Source organism: Terrapene carolina, unplaced genomic scaffold, assembly GCF_002925995.2.
Source record: "Terrapene carolina triunguis isolate 2854851 unplaced genomic scaffold, T_m_triunguis-2.0 Scaffold192, whole genome shotgun sequence".
Lineage (NCBI taxonomy): Eukaryota > Metazoa > Chordata > Testudines > Emydidae > Terrapene > Terrapene triunguis.
The window spans coordinates 28,133,161-28,154,931 of record NW_020664543.1 but is presented as its reverse complement, the minus strand read 5'-3'; the positions used below and the strand labels follow the sequence as shown (position 1 = coordinate 28,154,931).

The following is a 21,771-nucleotide window of genomic DNA, read 5'->3' as shown; positions in this document are numbered from 1 at the left end:
TATGCTGCAACACTTGTGCAACAAATCTTCGCCAGTGGTTGAACAGGAAAAGGAAATCTATGCCTTTTGCAGTGCCAATGATTTGGAGAGAGCCAACAGATCATACCAGCAATTGTTACTTCTGCATGGTGCCTCCAGTTGGGAAAGGTGTGTCAAAAAAGAAAAAGTGGACTGTGCATTATCCAAACATTCCATCAGCTATACGCCCAGTACCCCACGGAGAAGGACTGCCGGTTCCTGATGCACCAGAATCATTCTCACTTGAGTAAGACGAGGAAGAGGATGAAACATCTGGTCCTGAACCATCAATGTCACAGGACCCACATTTTCTCCCATCCTCCTCCTCTGAACCACACCTCATAACACAAGGTGAACTGAATGACCTTGTCAGGGATTTGGAACTACCCAAGAGTAAGGCAGAGCTGTTGGGATCCAGACTACAGCAGTGGAATCTCCTGGCAGGTGATGTTAGGGTTTCCACGTTCCGTGACCGTCAAAAGGATCTTGTCCCATTCTTCTTCATGGAAGGTGATCTTGTAGCCTGCAACAACATCGATGGTGTGATGGCAGCCCTCAACATCGTTCACGATCCAGATGAGTGGAGACTGTTCATTGATTCATCGAAGACGAGTCTTAAAGCTGTTTTACTGCATAATGGCAAGGTTTTGCCATCAATTCCAGTTGGTCATGCAGTCCATATGAAGGAAACCTATGACAACATGAAACAACTTTTGAGGTGCATAAACTATGACCAACATCAGTGGCAGCTTTGTGGTGATTTGAAGGTTGTTGCTCTCTTGCTTGGTCTGCAGACTGGATACACAAAGTACTGCTGTTTTCTCTGCGAATGGGATAGTCGTGCAAGAGATTCCCACTACATCAAGAAAGATTGGCCACTCCGACAGTCATTGGAGCCTGGGAGGAAAAGTGTTCAGCATCCACCACTTGTTGAATCAAGGAAGATTTTGTTACCACCCTTACACATCAAGCTGCGTCTGATGAAGAACTTTGTCAAGGCCATTGACAAAACACAAGCAGCTTTCAAGTACCTCCGTGGAAAATTTCCAAGCTTAAGTGAAGCTAAGATAATTGAAGGTGTCTTTGTTGGTCCTCAGATTCGTGAACTTCTTCGAGATGATGCATTTGACCATGCACTGCGTGGCAAGGAAAAGGCGGCATGGAAAGCCTTCCAGTTAGTGGCAATACATTTTCTCGGAAACAACAAGACAGAAAACTACAGGTTGTTGGTGGAAAACCTCCTCAAGGCATACAAAAGCCTTGGTTGCAACATGTCACTAAAGATACATTTTTTTGCACTCTCATCTAGATTTTTTTCCACCGAACTGCGGAGCAGTGAGCGACGAGCACGGCGAGCGATTTCACCAGGACATTGCAACAATGGAGAAATGCTATCAGAGCAAATGGAGCCCATCAACGCTTGCAGACTATTGCTGGACAGTGACAAGAGATGCTCCATTTAATGAATACAAGAGACAAGCCAAGAAGCGCCGAGTAGACACTGAATAGGACTAAACTATGTACATAATAGTTTTTTGCCTTTTGTTTCATAATAAATTTTATTTATATAACCCTTTTGCTGATTTTTAAAGTGTTACATAAACAGGACAGGTGAAATATTATCATGTAAAGCAACCATAAACACATGAAAAGACCTAGGTTTACAATTTATGATTAAAACACTACTATCTACACAATATACATAGACATAAAATGTAAAAACTTAAATATCTTAGAAACAGTAGCCAATCAGTTGTTTTAATTGTCATATTTGAATTCAGCACATCAAAATACATAATAAATAGCACATTTTATCTCTGAAGCAGACGACTTCTCAAAAATTGTAGACCAGTGTAATTAGTACATGGTACATATCTTTCTTTGGAATCATATATGCTATGACTTTTACAATTTTATTGGCAACTTTAATAAAACTACTAAAAGATAAATGCTCTTGTAATTATGTGTTACTTGCCTATGGTTTCATGTGTTCCTATGGGCTCCAGAATAGAACAAACAGAGATAACTCTGTTGAACTTGAGACAGGAGGGGGACCAGTTCTGTTCCCACACCCTATGTGAATATAAGTGAGGGGAGAGGCTGCAAGGTGAGACAGGATTGGTGAAAACTGTAGCCTTTTATTCTATTTAATGTCAATCATACTTCCCTGGGTTCAGGGAATGTGTTTTTATCTACCCAACAGTTATTTAGGTTTGTTCCCTCCTTCCTGTTCCTTTCTTCTGAGGTTCCCTTTCCTCCCTGGTACAGGGAGTGACAACTGTCTGGATTCTCCCTCTATTCCAGCAGGGATCGGACAGTGAATGAGAATGAGGAAGAGAATCCTCAGCAAGAAGGTCCTGAGCGAATGGAACCAAATGTGTTGCTATTGGGAAGAGCTAAAGGGAACTTTTCCCGGAGTCCTGAGCAGAGATAGAGTCAGCACAGGACAGAGAGGCAGCAGGGAAACCACCCAGACTATGTCTCCACTGCAATGTAAGCCAAAGGTTAGTGGGACTCGAGTCAGCAGACCCTGAGTTAAAAAACCCAGGGCTGAGTGTCTACTCATTGATAAGTGTATGTTAACAATTTTCTAAGCTCTGCACAAACCTGGGGCTCTGGCATCCACTCTGCAGCATGCAGACTCGCGTCAAACCAACCATATCCCAGACTCCCTAGTGCCCTTCTGAGGTGTGGCCGCTCTAGCCCTTTGACAATGGTGCATTGTGAGAAAACTTAACTGCCCACTCTGCTCGTTACAGGAATTTTGAACAGCCTGCAGGGGGAGTCATTTTGGTCTGTGCGCTCCCAGCCATGGGATCCAGAAACATGGAGGAGGTGTGTTTTCAAGAACTTCTCTTGCTTGCGCTTTCACTCCTGTGTCAGGAAATGGGCAGAATTCCCATAAGACACTGGTGAACATTTCAGTGGCATCTTCTAGGGTGACCAGACAGCAAAGTGAAAAATCAGGATGAGGGTGGGGGGGTAATAGGAGCTTATATAACAAAAAGACTCCAAAATCAGGACTGTCCCTATAAAATCGGGACATCTGGTCACCCTAGCATCTTCTGACCCACCAAAGGCACTTGAAAGAATTTATAATACAGCAGGAGAAAGAGTACCAGGCTTGGCAGACTCAAACTGGCTGATGCTGGCATTGTAATCTAACCCAGTATTGTAACCTAATGCTTGTATTTTGGCAGTGCAGATAGCAACCTAGAGCACAGGACTTGGTGCAAAGAAATTTATAAAAACCCAAACAAGAAGTTGACATTTTGTTTATATTACCTTTGCATTAATGTTGAGGTATCCCCTTATGTTTCTTTTTTTAATAAAAAACCTGTGATTAATAAAAGAATTCTTTTTGTTTGCAATTGTATTATCTGTTGAGGCAAAAATATATGTACAGATATTTATAACAGGTATTTTGAGCTTTTCAAAAAAATTAATTGGTTAATAATATTATGATAGTTATACCTGTGGAAGAAATGAACTCCACTCTCAGGTTGGAAGCAACAAAATCAGAGACAGCTTTATTCAGGACATGCAATTGCAAGGGAAGAACACAGCTGATAGAGAGCATTTCTGCCTCAGTTTCTCCAAAGTACAAGCGAAATTACACAAGCATTTATACCTCTTTGTGACGTGCATTAATTAAAAACATCTGCATTTTATTTAGGCTATTTTCTATCTATTCCAGTATTTTCTTACTTTCTCTTCTCAAACATTGTTATCTCAAGGCTAGGTCACACTGACTATTCTGCTGTTTTCCACTAGCTTCTGACGTGAGCCCTGCTTCTACAGGTCTCGCGATATTAGGCTAAGACTTGACAGAACAGTTGCTCTGTCTCTGACACTTAAATGGCTGCACTTAAACCCTCTCTTTCTTTCCCTGCTTCCACATACCTCAACCATAATATTAATATAGTGTCGTACCACTTATATTTAAAAAAGTATACAATTGACTTTTGTTGCAACAAAATTAAAACAAAAAAGTAGTCACATGACACACACACCGTACAACAAAGAACAACATACATTACATACAGGACAAACGTAAAACTAAAGATGAACGGTGGCAGAATTGTGTCCATAACTATACAAGAAAGGCAGTAAAAGATTTATTATTACAGTAAAGCATTTTAGAAAACAGGTAAGAAAGAGTTAAACATCTAAATAAGCAAGTTATTACCTTTTTATTTAAAATTTTTAATAAGAATTGATAAAAATTCATATTATTTGCCCAAATTGTATTAATTTAGTAACTTAAGGCATTTTCCATTACTTTATATAAACTTTATTTTAAATAAGGAAAGCCCATGTTTCAAATATTAGTCAGCGGTTAGGATTAGAATCAGAGTCTGCATTTCTGTTGCTTTGCAACCATATCTTCTAGAAAGTTAGAAGTATTTCCAGCTGTTGCGTTCCTGAAGGGTTAAAATGATTAAGTTACTGGACTTATTTAAAATAAAGTTTTTATCTGTGTGTGTTTGGTTTTTGTTTTGTTTTCAGTTCCTTCATCTTTTTTAGTGTTGGAGGTTTCTGTAATAACTATAACTTTTAAAACAAAGAGAGGGCAGAAGTGAAGTGAGGTTGGGAAGTCGGGGGGGGGGGGAGAGGGGGAGTGTGAAGAAAAGCAACATAGAAGGGAGGGAGACCTGAGCCAAGAGAGAATAATTAACTCTATCAAGTTATCTTAAAATACAGGCAGCAGCAGTGAGCAAACTGAGAGAGGATATAAAGGAAAACTTAACTGGTATGTAAAAATATTTGAGAAAGAAGGTTATATTATTAGCTTTGGGAAAAGGAGTGGGGCTCCCTGGGTTAAAGCTGTGGGTTGGGAACTCATGCCCACAGTTTTTATCCTGGCTCTGAGACATGGGCGGTGGATATAATAGGTCAGGGAAGGCTAAGCTTTCCTTTATGCAGCTGCCGCTGACCCGCCGCCAGACACCTGGGTCGTGGTGGCCCTGCCTCTTCCCCTCCTTGCTCCGCCCCTTCCCCAAAGCCCCCACCACCTGCTGCTGCTGCGTGCCTGGTAAGTCTTCCTCCTATCCTCCGCTCCATGTCTTCCTCTCCAAAGATCCCAGCTGCTCGCAGCGTCCCTCCTCACTCCCCTTCCCTGCAGGGGTGGGGGAGTGAGGAGGGACATGGCGAGCCAGTGGTGGGCAGAGGAGTGAGGAAGCCAACGGCGGGCGAGGGAGTGAGGAGGCCAGCGGTGGGTGGGCGGGTGGGGAGGGAGCAAGGAGGCGAGCAGCGGGGGTCTTGCTGCAGGCGGGGGGGGGTGAGGAGGTGAACAGTGGGCAGGTGAGGAGGCGAGCAGTGGGTGGGCAGGGGAGTGAGGAGGTGAGTGGCGGGCTGGCAGGGTCTCTAGCTGCATACAGGGGAGGTCTGGCGGGGGGTGAGGAGGTGAGCAGCAGGGGGGTTCTAGCTGGGGAGTGAGGAGGCAAGCAGCAGACAGGCAGGGGAGCGGTGGATGTGGGTCTCGTTGCCGATGGGGGAGTGAGGAAGGACCCAGCGAGCCAGCGGCAGGCAAGGGGATCTTGCGGCAAGGTGTGGGGGTCTGGTGGGGGAGTGAGGAGGGATGCGGCGAACGGTAGGCAGAGGGGTCTCACAGCATGGGAGAATGACGAGGGACTAAGCGGCAGGGAGGCCGAGCGGGGAGGCTGAGCGGAGGCAGGGCTGGAGTGGAGTCTGGACAGGGAGCAACTCTCCCCCAGGGGAAGCTTCACCCGCAGCCCATGCTCTGAGAGAAGATTGGGGTTTGTTACCTGCTCTTGCAAATCTGAATTTGTTCCCCCAGTGTCTGTTGCTTTTGTCTACATGCCAAATGGATTGCAGGGGTGCCCTTCCCTGCTGCAGTTAACCGTTTCTGGGCAACTCCATGCGTAAATGCTCTAGGTGTTAACCTTCTCGCTCTTGGTTTTTCACTTTGAAATTCTTTTTTAATCCACTCCCCCATGATCAAGTTGCAACTCCTGTCTCCTAATGTGTTGTGTGACCTGTTCCATTTTCCCCTTCATCTGATTTACCAATCCAGTGAAACTATTGTTTGCTACTCCTCCCTCCTGTGCACTTACTTTTCCCATTCTAACAGGCACGAGTCTAAGGCCTGGTCTACACTACGAGTTTAGGTCGAATTTAGCAGCGTTAATTCGAATTAAGTCTGGACACGTTCACACGACGAAGCCCTTTCTTTCGACTTAAAGGGCCCTTTAAACCGGTTTCTTTACTCCACCTCCGATGAGGGGATTAGCGATAAAATCGGCCTTAGGGGGTCGGAATTGGGTTAGTGTGGACGGAATTCGACGTTATTGGCCTCCGGGAGCTATCCCACAGTGCTTCATTGTGACCGCTCTGGACAGCACTCTCAACTCAGATGCACTGGCCAGGTAGACAGGAAAAGCCCCACGAACGTTTGAATTTCATTTCCTGTTTGCTGAGCGTGGAGAGCACAGGTGACCACGCAGAGCTCATCAGCACAGGTAACCGTGATGGAGTCCCAGGATCGCAAAAGAGCTCCAGCATGGACAGAACGGGAGGTACGGGATCTGCTCGCCATATGGGGAGATGAATCAGTGCTGGCTGAACTCCGAAGCAGTAAACGAAATGGCAAAATATTAGAAAAGGTCTCCAAGGCCATGAAGGACAGAGGCCATAACAGGGACGCACAGCAGTGCCGCGTGAAAATTAAGGAGCTAAGGCAAGCCTACCACAAAGCCAGAGAAGCAAACGGAAGGTCCGGGGCTGAGCCGCAAACATGCCGCTTCTACGCGGAGCTGCATGCCATTCTAGGGGGTGCAGCCACCACTAGCCCAAGCGTGTGCTATGAGTCCCTCACTGGAGAAACACACAGGGAAGCAGGTTCGGGGTACGAGGAAGATGAGGATGAAGATAATGTAGATAGCTCACAGCAGCAAGGAAGCGGAGAAACCGGTTTCCGCAACAGCCAGGATATGTTTATCACCCTGGACCTGGAACCAGTAACCCCCGAACTCACCCAAGATCCTGGGGGCACACAGGGGACCTCTGGTGAGTGTACCTTTGTAAATATTACACATGGTTTAAAAGCAAGCGTGTTTAATGATTAATGATTAATTTGCCCTGGCAATCGCGGCCAGTACAGCTACTGGAAAAGTCTGTTAATGTGTATGGGGATGGAGCGGAAATCCTCCAGGGACATCTCCATGAAGCTCTCCTTCATCTACTCCCAAAGCCTTTGCAAAAGGTTTCTGGGGAGGGCTGCCTTATCCCATCTGCCATGGTAGGACACTTTACCACGCCAGGCCAGTAGCACGTAGTCTGGAATCATTGCATAACAAAGCATGGCAGCGTATGGTCCCAGTGTTTGCTGGCATGCAGATAACATCCATTCCTTATCGCTCTTTGTTATCCTCTGGAGAGTGATATCATTCACGGTCACCTGGTTGAAATGGGGCAATTTTATTAAGGGGACATTCAGAGGTGCCCCTTCCTGCTCTGCTGAACAGAAATATTCCCCGCTGTTAGCCACGCGGTGGGGGGGAGGTGATCATCCCAGAGAATTGGGTGTGTGGGGGAGGGGAATTAGTTGGGTTTGTGCTGCATGTTAACCCTGAAACCGCAGCCCCTCCTTTTACATTGCAAACCCATTTTAAATGGCCAATCCAATGGGTGCTTGGTATGGTTAATGAGAGCAGTACTGTTTGAAACCATCCCCACATGTTAAGAAGGTTAAAAAAGCCAAAAGACTGTGTCTTACCATGGCTGCCTGCAAGCTGAAATCTGTGGCCTGGCACTGCGTGAGTGATCTCTCACACCAAATCGGCAGGCCCTCAATATAAGAGGAAAAATGCGACCTTGTAACGAAAGCACATGTGCTGTGTAATGTGAACAGCAAAATTTAACGTGAAAGAGTGTACCCATTGTTCTCTAAAATGTGTCTTTTTTTAACCACCTCTCCCTTCTCCTCCACCAGCTGCAAATCTTTCTCCTTCACAGAGGCTAGTGAAGATTCGAAAGCGAAAGCGAAGGACGCGTGATGAAATGTTTACAGAACTACAGACTGCCTCCCATGCTGACAGAGCACAGCAGAATGCGTGGAGGCAGTCAATGACTGATTATAGAAAAGCCCAATATGAGCGAGAGGAGAGGTGGCGTGCTGAATCGCGGGCTGAAAATGAGAGGTGGCGTCAGCTTGCACACAGAAGGCAAGAGTCGATGCTCCGGCTGCTGGAGCATCAAACTGATATGCTCCAGCGTATGGTTGAGCTGCAGGAAAGGCAGCAGGAGCAGAGACCGCCGCTACAGCCCCTGTGTAACCAACAGCCCTCCTCCCCAAGTCCCATTGCCTCCTCACCCAGACGCCCAAGAACATGGTGGGGGGGCCTCCGGCCACCCAGTCACTCCACCCCAGATGATTTCCCGAGCAATAAGTGTTAAAGTTTTAAAGTTTTAAACTGCAGTGTGTCCTTTTCCTTCCCTCCTCCCCCACCCATCCCGGGCTACCTTTGCAATTATCCCCCTAGTTGTGTGATGAATTAATAAAGAATGCATGAATGTGAAGTAACAATGACTGTATTGCCTCTGCAAGTGGTGCTCGAAGGGGGGAGGGTAGAGGAAGGTGGGGTGGTTGGTTTACAGGGAAGTAGAGTTAACCGGGTGGGTGTGGGGAGCGGAGATTTCATCAAGGAGAAACAAACAGAAGTTTCACACCGTAGCCTGGCCAGTCACAAAACTCATTTTCAAAGCTTCTCTGATGCGCACCGCGCCATGCTGTGCTCCTCTAACCGCCCTGGTGTCTGGCTGCACGTAATCAGCGGCCAGGCGATTTGCCTCAACCTCCCACCCCGCCATAAATGTCTCCCCCTTACTCTCACAGATATTGTGGAGCGCACAGCAAGCAGCAATAACAATGGGGATATTCTTTTCGCTAAGGTCTGAGCGAGTCAGTAACCTGCGCCAGCGCGCTTTTAAACGTCCAAATGCACACTCTACCACCATTCGGCACTTGCTCAGCCTGTAGTTGAACAGGTCCTGACTCCTGTCCAGGCTGCCTGTGTACGGCTTCATGAGCCATGGCATTAAGGGGTAGGCTGGGTCCCCAAGGATCACGATAGGCATTTCAACATCCCCAACGGTTATTTTCTGGTCCGGGAAGAAAGTCCCTTCCTCCAGCTTTCGAAACAGAACAGAGTGTCTGAAGACGCGAGCATCATGTACCCTTCCCGGCCAGCCCACGTTGATGTTGGTGAAACGTCCCTTGTGATCCACCAGGGCTTGCAGCAGCATTGAAAAGTACTCCTTGCGGTTTATGTACTCGGTGGCTTGGTGCTCCGGTGCCAAGATAGGGATATGGGTTCCGTCTATCGCCCCACCACAGTTTGGGAATCCCATTGCAGCAAAGCCATCCACTATGGCCTGCACGTTTCCCAGAGTCACTACCCTTGATATCACCAGGTCTCTCATTGCCCTGGCAACTTGGATCACAGCAGCCCCCACATGAGATTTGCCCACTCCAAATGGATTCCCGACTGACTGGTAGCTGTCTGGCGTTGCAAGCTTCCACAGGGCTATCGCCACTCGCTTCTCAACTGTGAGGGCTGCTCTCATCCTGGTATTCTGGCGCTTCAGGGCAGGGGAAAGCAAGTCACAAAGTTCCATGAAAGTGCCCTTACGCATGCGAAAGTTTCGCAGCCACTGGGAATCGTCCCACACCTGCAGCACGATGCGGTCCCACCAGTCTGTGCTTGTTTCCCGGGCCCAGAATCGGCTTTCCACGGCATCAACCTGCCCCAGGAACACCATGATTTCCACATTGCTGGGGCCTGTGCCTTGTGAGAGGTCTATGTCCATGTCCATTTCCTCATCACTCTCGTAGCCGCGCTGCAATCGCCTCCTCGGCTGGTCCCGGTTTTGCTTTGGCATGTCCTGGCTCTGCATATACTCCAGGACAATGCGCGTGGTGTTCATAGTGCTCATAATTGCCGCGGTGATCTGAGCGGGCTCCATGATCCCAGTGCTAGCTATGGCGTCTGGTCTGAAAAAAGGCGCGAAACTAGTATCTGACGGACCAGGGGAAGGAGGGAGGGAGGGGCGAGTGACGACATGGTGTACAGGTACAGGGAATTAAAATCAAGAAAGGTGGCTGTGCATCAGGGAGAAACATAAACAACTGTCACACAGAATGGCCCCCCCCAAAGATTGAACTCAAAAGCCTGGGTTTAGCAGGACGTTGATTTGACGGAGGGAGGGGGGAAGGAAATGAATACAGAACGAATCTATTTTTTACATCTTAAGACGACGGTGCAGCATGACTGATAGCACTTGGCATTTTCTGGGTGCTTGGCAGCAAATACTGGGCGCTTGGTAGTTAGCCTTCAGGCCTATTGCACGATCTGCTGCTCAGGGAAGACTCTGCTAACGTGCGATGATCCAACAGGGCGCTTGGCAGAAAATGGCATACTACGACTGATAACCATCATCATCAAGACAGTTCTATAGGACTGAGCATGTCTGCCCAGGTGCCCATGATCAACAGCCACTGCTGTACAACAAGGACAGTTACTAGTCATAATAAACCATCTACTGCCAAAAGGCAAGGGGCTGGTGCACTGCAGCCCTACGGCTGCCGGCACCCAGATTATCAATGAAAGCTACCAGTCATGCTGCACCATCTACCCCCAAAAGGCAGTTAGCTGCTGCTGCTGCTGTGTAGTAATGCAGTCCCACATCTGCCGGCACCCAGATGACATATGGTGACGGTGAGCTGAGCTGAGCGGGCTCCATGCTTGCCGTGGTATGTTGTCTGCACAGGTAACCCAGGTAAAAAGGCGCGAATCTATTGTCTGCCGTTGCTCTGACGGAGGGGGAGGGGCCTGACGACATGTACCCAGAACCCCCCGCGACACTGTTTTGCATCATTCGGGCATTGGGATCTCAACCCACAATTCCAATGGGCGGCGGAGACTGCGGGAACTGTGGGATAGCTACCCATAGTGCAATGCTCCGGAAGTCGACGCTAGCCTCGGTACTGTGGACGCGGTCCGCCGACTAGAGCACTTAGAGCATTTTATGTGGGGACACACACAATCGGCTGTATACAACCGAATTCTATAAAATCGGCTTCTATTAATTCGATCTAATTTTGTAGTGCAGACATACCCTAAGTCTTGGTTTAGGTTTTACTCTCATCATATGGTGATGGTCGCAGTGTGGTGGCCCCTCCCCATGGACTGCTTGGTGGCTCTTGGACTGGGTCGTTTCCAATACCCCCATTCCAATCATCACATTCCACCTTTTAATTTTGCTTGGGACACCTTTTTCTATTTCTGTTCCCGTTCTTTAGTATCCGAAGTCTGTTGTTGCCCACCAAGATTTATAATGGGGGACTACACTTCTCTTTTTTGTAGATTTTCTACAGCTGTTTCCAATTTCTGTTCTTTCCAGTGCTTTTGTTGCCTCTGTTGTTTCTTCTAACTTTTTCTGTGTTTCTGTTACTTGCCTGGCCAATTTTGTGACCTTTTGTCTTAACATTTAACAGCCTTGGCCAGAGTTTGCAATATTCTACATTTCTTACTTTTATTATTATTTTTCTGCCCTAGCCTTACAGATCCCATTCCACATTTCTGTGGGGATATCTAGGGAGGGGATTAGAGGATTCCCTAACTCAGAGTTTTCTGTCATTTTAGGTCATGACCTTTTGGGGTCACTAGTGTTGTTAAGAATGTTGCTAAAGAATGTTGTTACTATTGGCAGGCTGTTAAGGCTGCTCAGAGCTTTTGTGTTTAGAGCTGAGCCAGTGTTGTCAGCACTAGCAGATAGTGTAGCCTGCTAATTCAGAATATCTCAATATTACTCATAAAGAAAGACCACAGATTCAGTTCAGTGGTGAAGGTGCTCGGCCAGTTTACTGTCAGTGAAGTACAGTCCTAGAGCTCCCATAGGAACTACAGGTACGCTAACATGTATGCCTCTGATAGTGGACTAGGTCAGTGAGCAGTGGGCATCTCTGCTGCCCCCTCAGCTGCACAGAGGTGCCCCTCCTATGAGTTCTCTTTTATACATTGATACAAACAAGTTACATATTGCAATCCTGACATGGTTAGTTACCACCCCTACACCTTTTACCTGTTGGTTCAAACAAAACATCCTCCTCCATTATCCAGTCACCTGGTCCTTATCTTAATTGGGGTTGGTGTGTTCCTGTACCATCTCCCAGAAATGTGTTTACATGAATACCCAGTACCTAGTACTTTTTAGGAGTGTCTGTGTTTTAGCAATGCTAGCTGTACCTTTGCCAAGTTCATGTACCTGTAAGCAGGGTCTGAATGAGCTCTCCCCTGACATCTAGTGATGATCTGTGAAAAAGGACTTCAGGAGCTGATCTCATTTGCTTAGGCACACCCACCCTGCCTAGGTGCTCAGCATGATGGGATTGCTTGCCCAAATGATCACTTTTGGCTGGTGTTGAATCCCCAGTCTCCTTGTTATACGGGCAGGAGTAATAAAGCATTGTTATCCTTGTTGTGTGAATCAAGGACAGCAGAACTGTACTTGGCTTACCCTGATTGAGGCACTCACTAGGCAGGGAATGTGGGTTGTACCACCACCTGGTGGTGTGGGTCCTGGATGCCATTCGGCCCTTCTTATGGTGTAATAACAGAGCTGATTGCCATTCAGTTGAGAGTCTTGTTACATACCACAGAGCTAAAATCACTGATACTCAGGTTTAAGCATTAAATCTGTTTTGGGATGCAAGAGACTGCCCTATGTGCACCAGCAGTGAGGCTCCTCCATGAACATCTGAAATCACTGAGTGCCATGTTAAGTGGTGGGACCTGAAGACATCCCAGTGGATTGGCAATCAGCTGGCAGGGTGGCTGGTAAAGAGGTGTGGTGGGCAGCTGGCAGAGAGGTGTGGTGATTGGGCAAAGGAATGGAGCAGCCAGCAGGGTGGCTGGCAGAAAGGAGCTAAGCGATGATTGGCCAGCAGGGTGGCTGCGGAAAGAAGCAGCGAGCGAGTGCCTGGACAGAGGAGTAAGTAAGGTGCCTTCTTATCTCTGAACTCTGGGCCTGCACTGACCCAGGACAACTGTGAGTGGAGTGCGGAGAAGGGACAGGCACATTAAATGGACTTTTGTTTGCTGGACTTAAGAACTTGAGGCAAAAGGACACTGCCCAACATACTCTGGGGTGGGGCTTTTGCTCATGGTTTTATGTTTATGAATCCTGTTTGTGACGTTTTCTCAAATTAATGCCGGATTAGTTCCCTCCTTTTATTAATTTTTTTTTCTACACTCAGACTCAGTGCTTGCGAGAGGGGAAGTATTGCCTCTTAGAGGCGCCCAAGGGGTGGTATGTCATTGTCCCAGGTTACTGGGTGGGGTTTAAGCCAGTTTTGTGTTGTATTGTTGAAAAGGAACCCCTAGATATTGAACCTGGCCCTTATTGCTGCCAATTCCAATGGGCAGAAGGGTTACACACCATACAGTGAACTTGTAAGCAAGCATCTGCTTTATGACAGGGCATGACTTTTGCTGACTTTGGTTCAGGCCTCAGGCCTTGCACCAGGCTCCGTGCTCCAAGCTCTCTCTCTACACTACACTTATGACACTTGCAATAGCCGCTGATGCCCCCTACATAGACTGGTGTTTCTGGAGCAGGGCCACAAGCACAGACTGGGGAGACCGTATCTTCATGCAGACCTAGGATGACCAGCAGTGGGTCTAGAAAAATTTTGCATGAAGAAAGCTACATTTCTGGAGCTTTGTGCACAGCATAACCCAAGCCTCCAGTGTAAAGATACATGCATGACAGCCCTTTTGGTGGTTTAGAAGAGAGTTTCTATAACTGTCTGGAAGCTATCTACTCTGGACTGGTGTTGCCGACCAGTTTGGTGTTGGAAAGTCAGCTGTGAGGAAAGTGGTGGTGGAGGTTTCTAAGACAATCGGGTATGTGAAGTAACTGCTGGCTTTTGAGAGAATGGGGTTTCCAAAATGCATTGATTGGACTCATGTGCCCATAGTTTGCACTCCTCAAATAGCACATGATTAATTAAACCACAAAGGGTACCTACTCCACTGTGATGCAGGCCCTCTTGGACCACACAGCACAATTTATGAATGTCAATGTGAGCTCCACGGGGAAAGCTTTGAGATTCAGAAGTCTTCATTCATGGAAAGGCTGGGACATTATTCCCACCAAATGACATTGTCGTAAACAGAGTTACTGTCCTCCCCTTCATACAGTGCTCCTCCAAGGATTTAAAGGTGGTTGGTAATGCTCCAGAAATATCGACTGGAAGTTCCATACATTATTGGGAAAGAGTTAGCAATTGTTGATGCCTTATCCAGTGCATACATATTGCTTGATGAAAGAGTAAGTTAGAGGAAGCTGATGTTGCAGTACATCTCACCATGTCTTATTAGCCTATTTCAGAACAAAAATCAAAGGTATTTTTCAATCAGCTACTGAAAATGATGCTGTCCTGCAAATTTGAAGACAAACTATTTTGCAAGGATAGCTGAACAAGAGACCTGATATATCAGAAGAGATATGTGCTTATTGGTTATATAGAGAAGAAGTAAATGTGCAAAATTGACATATCTTTAAAAGTGACAATCATACTACCAAGAAGTCTCAGAAAAGGGACTTGGCTATTATTCATAAAAATCATCTGGAAGCAGAGAGTTTGAGATGCTGTCTATTAGCCAGCCATGCATAGTCAAATTGAGGACCTGCTTCAGTCTTGTAACACATGTCAAACCTTCAGAAACAAAAGTCAAGAGGAATCAGTGCTATTGTATAAGATCCCAAATAGAACTTGGCAGAAATTTGGCATGGACCTGTTTGAGTTTCAAGGTACAGATTATTTTTATTCTGGTTGATTATTATTCCAAATACTTAGAAGCCTGCTTGCTTCAGGACACCACAAGCATGTCTCTCATAAGACAAAGTCTATTTGCAAGATATGGCATACCTGAGAAACTCAGTGACAATGGACCACAATTTTGCTCCAGTTACTTTTAAACTTGTGCAAAACAATTGGACTTTATTCACCAAACATTGTCTGTTGATCCCATAGTCAAATGGAATGACCAAGAAAACAGTTCAAACTTTAAAAAAGAATTCTTAAAAAAAAAAATCTAGCTTGGAAAACACAGATCCTATCTTAGGCTGGAGCAAAGGGTCATGCATCTTGCAGGTAGGTGCTGTAACCACCAGGTTAAAGAGTCACATATATTGAAACACACAAAAGGAAAAAAGAATCCAAGTAAGGTAAAGAGCATTAGAACTGAAATTGATTGTTCATGCAAAACAAACCTAATCCAAACGTATCAATGCCCTTTCTTCAGACAGTGAATAGTGCTTAAGGTCTCTTCTACAGTTAAGCAGTCCTTCCTGGGGGGAAGAAAGGGTTAGTTCTGTTTTTTTTTCAATTCTAAAGTGGGAATGATAGTCTATTTCCTTCCTTAGATAAAGCAGACAGACAGACGAGATGATAGTAATGATGGGGGGGAACATCGCTTCTGTTGATGTTCTCAGCATGCAGGGTGGCTGGTAGGTAATGGACAGATGTTTTGGGCTGGCAGGTCAGCCACAACACCTGTTACTCTAGACACTGGCTCACCTCCACAGTCAGGGACATCATCTGGTTCTTTTGGACAGGTCCCTCTCCTTCACTTGTCTTTCTCAGGCTGCTCAGAGCTGGGTGAATTGTCTCATTTCACTATGCAGTCGGGCACCATTTCAGATTTTTGTAGGGGGGGGGGGCGGGCAACTTTAACCGTGACTCTTGGGTCTATTTAGGCACTTGAGAAAACTAGTTTTTTGGCAGATAACTTAGCAATTAGCTGACAGGAGCTCTGTATCTAATTCCTTTATAAAAGAAAGAAAATTAAATAAATATGAGACCCACTCAGCTCTAATAGCAACATGTTCTGATATCTTGTGGCAAGTCACTTAAGGGACACTGGTTAGTTATAAAATTTTAATTTTACTTTATTATTAACTCTGTGGAGAGAGAGACCCCGTCAGGGCTCCTGGGTTCTATCCCAGCTCTGGGAGGAGAGCAGGGTCTAGTGGGTTACAACAGGGAACAGATACATTTGGGTTCTATATAAGAACATCAGAATGGCCATACTGGGTAAGACCAATGGTCCATCTAGCCCAGTATCCTGTCTTCCAACAGTGGCCAATGCCAGGTGCTTCAGAGGGAATGAACAGAGCAGGCAATCATCAAGTTGCCCTGTTGCCCACTCCCAGCTTCTGGCAAACAGAGGTGAGGGACATGCCGGACATGGTGTTGGATCCCTGCCCACCCTGGCTAATAGCCATTGCTGGACCTATCCTCCATGAACTTATTGGAACCCTGTTATAGTTTTGGCCTTCATGACATCCCCTGGCAAAGAGTTCCACAGGTTGACTGTGAATACTGTTTTTTGTTTGTTTTAAATCTGCTGCCTATTAATTTCATTTGGTGACCCCTAGTTCTTGTTATGTGAAGGAGTAAATAACATTTCCTTATTCAATTTTTCCACACCATTCATGATTTTATAGACCTCTATCACACCCCCCTTAGTCATCTCTTTTCCAAGCTGAAAAGTGCCAGTCTTTTTAATCTCTCCTCATAGAGAAGGTGTTCTATATCCCTAATAATTTCTGTTGCCCTTCTCTGTATCTTTTCCAAATCCAATATATCTTTTTTGAGATAGGGTGACCAAATCTGCACACCCTATTCAATATGTTGGTGTACCGTGGATTTATACAGAGGCAATATGATATTTTTCTCTTATTATCTATCCCTTTCCTAATGATTCCCAATATTCTTTAAGCTTTTTTAATTGCCACTGCACATTGAGCAGGTGTTTTCAGAGAACTATCCACAATGACTCCAGGATCTCTTTACTGACGGGTTCAGCTAATTTAGACCCCATCATTTTGTATGTATAATTGGGATTATATTTTGCCAAGTGCATTACTTTGCATTAATCAACATTGAATTTCTTCTGCCATTGTGTTGCCCAGTCATCCAGTTTTGTGAGATCCCTTTGTAACTCTTCTCAGTCTGCTTTGGACTTAACTATCTTGAGTAATTTTGTATCATCTGCAAATTTTATCACCTCACTGCATACCCCTTTTTCCAGATCACTAATGAATATGTTGAATAGGACTGGTCCCAGTACAGACCCCTGAGGGACACCACTATTGACCTCTCTCGCCTTTTATTCCTACCCTTTGTTTCCTATCTTTTAACTGAAATGCCTGGCAGTGTTTTCAGGATCATCTAACGATCCTTAATTTGCTTTAATTATAAGCATTTTGTTATCTTAATGACCCTGCCCCTGTTTATAAATAAACCCCCTGCCCAAAAGGCTGTGCTGCTCCCAGCTTCGAAACTCATCACACATCACACTCAAGCTGTTGCAGTTAAGAGCTCTGTCTGGGGCTAGGGTGAGTAGACCTCCCCGACGAAACTCAGGGGGGCCTAGAGCCCTCCCTTGCCCCCCCCCAAATGGCACCCCTGCATATAGTACAGATGGTTTCAGGATCCAGTAAAAAGCTGAAAGAGAAACCAGAGGGGGAGGAGGGCAAGGGAAGACAGGAGAAAGAAAGTAGCACAAAAGGGAGGGGAAGAAAGAGCAGGATCTCACAAGTATCAGGTTGGGGACCTCACTGGTGCAGCGATGATATTCAAGGATCCTCACTGGAGTATCAAAAACTGATATAACAACAGCAACTCTCCTGTCACCACTGCAGTGATGGTAAAAAGCTTTAAATTTGTCCTGCCCCAAAGTCTCTTTTCAAGGGCCCCAAAAGGGAGTGATGAGGACATTATTTTGTCCACCATTTAGGCCTAATTTCCAACAAACCAATTTTGGTTCACTGATTTCTGGTTCCACACTTTTCTTATTTACCAGACATAGAATCATGGGAGGTGCAATGTCCTGTGTTGCCTGATCTATAGATTATATATTAATTGCATTGATTACTTAAGAATTCCCAATTAACACACAGGTTTGGTAGGTTCTAGTCCTGAGATCGAACCCAGTATTATTAAAATTATTTAGTTGCAACTCACCACTTAGGAAAAGCCTTTGGAATTTGCAATAGTTTTATTAATAGAGTTAGCAAAGTTACAAACACTCCAGCCAATCAAGGTAGATAGGGATAATACAGAATGTACATAGTCACATCATCCCTTTTAGAACAACCCCAAAGATCAGTCATTATTTTTCTCATCATCCAATCAATCATCATCAATCATTTTCCTTGTCACCATCATCAGTGGTCATCATCCTGGCATCTTCCAAGAGCTACCTCTCTCAAAGCACAAAGACCAGGATACAATTTTTAATAATACCCAATGCATATTCTGTAGGGATTTTAGCCCATTTTCCTTATCTGTATTTCCTCACCTTACGAATGTAGAAGTGGCTTGTTACCTAAAGTTCATTAGCATACACATCCATTAGTTACCATGACATTCTTGTGGTCAGACATTTGCTTATGTTCCTAACTTAAAGTATCCCAGACTTGTATAAACTAGTATTCATGTTTCCTGTCAGCAGTTTGGGCATTACAGCAATCTGTCTTGTGCTATATTATGATTTAAAGTTACTCCTGATTAACTACTTATGCTAAGGCTTTTGGGGCATCCTTATAGCCCTGAGAATAAGGGCCAGTTTATTGACTCTGGCCACTAGGCCTTATAGCCCTGAGAATAAGGGCAACCCTATTGACTCTGGCCATTGGGCCTTATGGACCAGAGAATGAGAGCAACTCTACAGACTCTGACCACTAGGTGTCATGGTCCCGAGGTCAACAGCAGACCTGAGGACTTATTCATGGGATGAGGTGCACTCACCATGCATTGGACAGGGTGCCTCCACTCCATCACAGGCTCCATGCATTATTGCCTTAACTTATACCTATGCCTTACCTACAGAATACATCTGCCCCTGCACTCAAGGGAGCTTGTGGACATGCAGGAAAGGATCCTGGACATCACGCAGAAGCAAACAGCTCTGCTGGAAAACACTGTGGAGCTATGTTCACATCCAGCACCTCAACCAAGCCATCCTGCAGCCTGTGGAGAACACAGGATACTGGGGGTCCCCTTTTCCTCCCCCAAATTATATCCACTAAGAAAAGGAGAACAGTTTCCACCTACACATTTTTGTGAGCTCATCAGCACAGCCATGTGTGCGCTCAGGAGTTTGGGCATGTTTCTTCACAGGTCTATTGGTCTGAAGTTTCCACTGCATTATGTTAGCTCAATAGAGGTTTCATCATGTACAATTCAGCTTAAAAAAATTGCTGAAGTACATTTCCCCTTCCCTGCATAACATTAATTATTAATAAAATCTTTACACAAACACATTCGTTTCCTCTTACAGAACATTCATTTTCTACAACTACAGTCTGACATTTTCGAAGCACACCACATCCCTGACTCCGTGTCCCGGACCACTTGGGGCACCTGGTAGAGGTCCCCTCTCTGCTGTTCAAAACAGGGAAATTCTCTCCCCCTCTGCTTCCCAGCCATCAGTGAGGCTCTCCCCCGGCTTTCACAGATGTTCAGCAAAACCCAGCAAGCACCTATGACAAGAGGCAGATACTGCTCAGTGGCCTCGAGTCTTGTTAGGAGGTTCCTTCTCCTTCCCTTCAGTCTACCACATGCCCATTTCACTGCAGCTACTCAGAGTGTGGTTAAACAGCTCCTTTAATCTGTCCAAGTGCCCAGGGCAATGATTTATAGGCCAGGGATTCAGATGGTTCCCCAGAATGAAAGAAGTGTGAGGCAAAAAAGGGTTGATTGCCAGGTAATATTCAAAGTAAAATTACTAAAAGAATGAAACAATTATCAAAACTGATTATTAGGAGAAACAATAAATAGACGGAGTTGTTAATTAATTGCTCCTCAGCTGACTGGTTCAGGAAAAGCAAATGAAAACATGGAATTATTGATTATGGTTATTAATGAATTCAGGAAGTAACCACATAAAATTTTACCCAGGCTTCTTTTTCCTGTGCATAAGGGATGTCCCAAAATAAACAATTCAACTTGATATTAAAACTTTTAAACTAAAAATAAATTTGGATGAAACTAGATAGGTTGATAAGGCAATACAATTGAAAGGAGTGTCAACTTCATAAAAGCTAGCAAAGCCATTATTACATCTTTTATTTTTTATTAAAAGTAATATCATACATCTATGGGTGACAGTGTATTGTTCAAATATAGAAAAAGAACTATCACAAAGTACCCTGCTTTTGTTATTTAAAATGGGCAAACGTAAAATAGGAACTAATGAAGTTCCGACCCCAAGACTGGAATGAAGCTAGTCTGGAGTGTGAAGTAGGAACACAAGACAACTCTGTAGTTAGAAACCAGGGCCGGATTAACTTTTTGTGGGCCCGGCGCCAAACATATTTGTGGGCCCCCATTGGGGAAATAGGGCATGTGATGGGGGGCGGTCCGCAGAGCGAGGGGCCGGTTGGGGGCAATGAGACTCAGCGCAGCAGGAGTGGCCCCACTCAGCTCAGCACAAGGGCACTATTTACAAACCCCAAACTGCTAGACGCACACTGGCCCACCCAGCCCTGCGCTGCCAGCGTGTCCCTTCCACACTGCCCCCCTGCCCAGTGCCCTGCCCTTATGCCAGCTTAATACAGGGTTATATGAAGAGGCATAATACAAAGTCATATGAAAGTTAGAGGTTATATATGGATAGGCTTAATACAAGGTTATATAGAGAGGCATAGTACAAAGTCGTATGAAAGTTATGTTAAGATGCTTAATACAGAGATTTATCTACAGGGTTCATTTGGGGGGGGTCTAGGTGTAGGTGGTTGGGGCTCAGTGGGGAGGGTGTCTGGAGGGGCTCATCGGGGTGGTACAGATGCAGGGGAGGTGGGGCTTGTCAGGATGAGGGTTTGATGGGCCGTCTTAACAGGGGAGCCCCAGCTGCTGCCAAGGGGATCCGCATGCTGGGCCCCCGTTTCCCCTATCCCAGGGATCGGTAACCTTCGGCATGTGGCCCACCAGGGTAAGCCCCCTGGCGGGCCGGGCTGGTTTGTTTACTTGCCGCGTCGCAGGTTCGGCCGATTGCGGCTCCCACTGGTCGTGGTTTGCCGCTCCAGGCCAATGGGGGCTGCGAGAAGCCACGGCCAGCACATCCCTCGTCCTGCAGCCCCCCATTTGCCTGGAGCCGCGATCGGCCAGTAAACAAACTGGCCCGGCCCACCAGGGGGCTTACCCTGGCGGGCCGCGGGCCGAAGGTTGCCGATCCCTAGCCTATCCCCTTCTCTTCCCCATCCCATGCCCCTTCCTTCCCCACTGCCTCTATCCCCCTGCCCTGCCTGCTCCACCATGGGCACTCACTGTTGTACAAGATGAAGGATGGCTCCCAGCACACAGAAGGGAGCTCAACCAGCACTAGGACCCAGAAGGTGGTGTCCAGCTGCAAAGTCCGGGGAGCTGAGCAGCACCTTCTTTTTTCAGCTTGGCTGCGCAGCTCTGCAGGCAGAGTATGTACGCTCGTTCCACCCCCCTCCCCAAAACCTCACCCCCACCTCTTCTCTGCCTCCTCTCCGCAGGTGAGCATGCTGCAGCTGTGCTCATCCCCCACCCTCCTGCCGGCAAGCAGCTGATCAGCAAACAGCTGATCGGCGGCAGGGAGGAGGAGGGTGGGAAGGGAGCAAGCTGTGAGAAGAGGCAGGGGAGGGGGAGCTTGGCTGCCCTACTGCAGCAGGAGCCTCAGTGCCAGGAGC

At 46.2% G+C, this 21,771-nt stretch overlaps 1 protein-coding gene across 1 annotated transcript in view; it reads left to right on the top strand.

Moving 5' to 3' along the window:
- Positions 1–21,771, top strand: part of LOC112108532 (zinc finger protein 135-like) — a 361,705-nt gene that overhangs the window by 159,980 nt on the left and 179,954 nt on the right. The gene's annotated exons all lie outside the window — the stretch shown is intronic.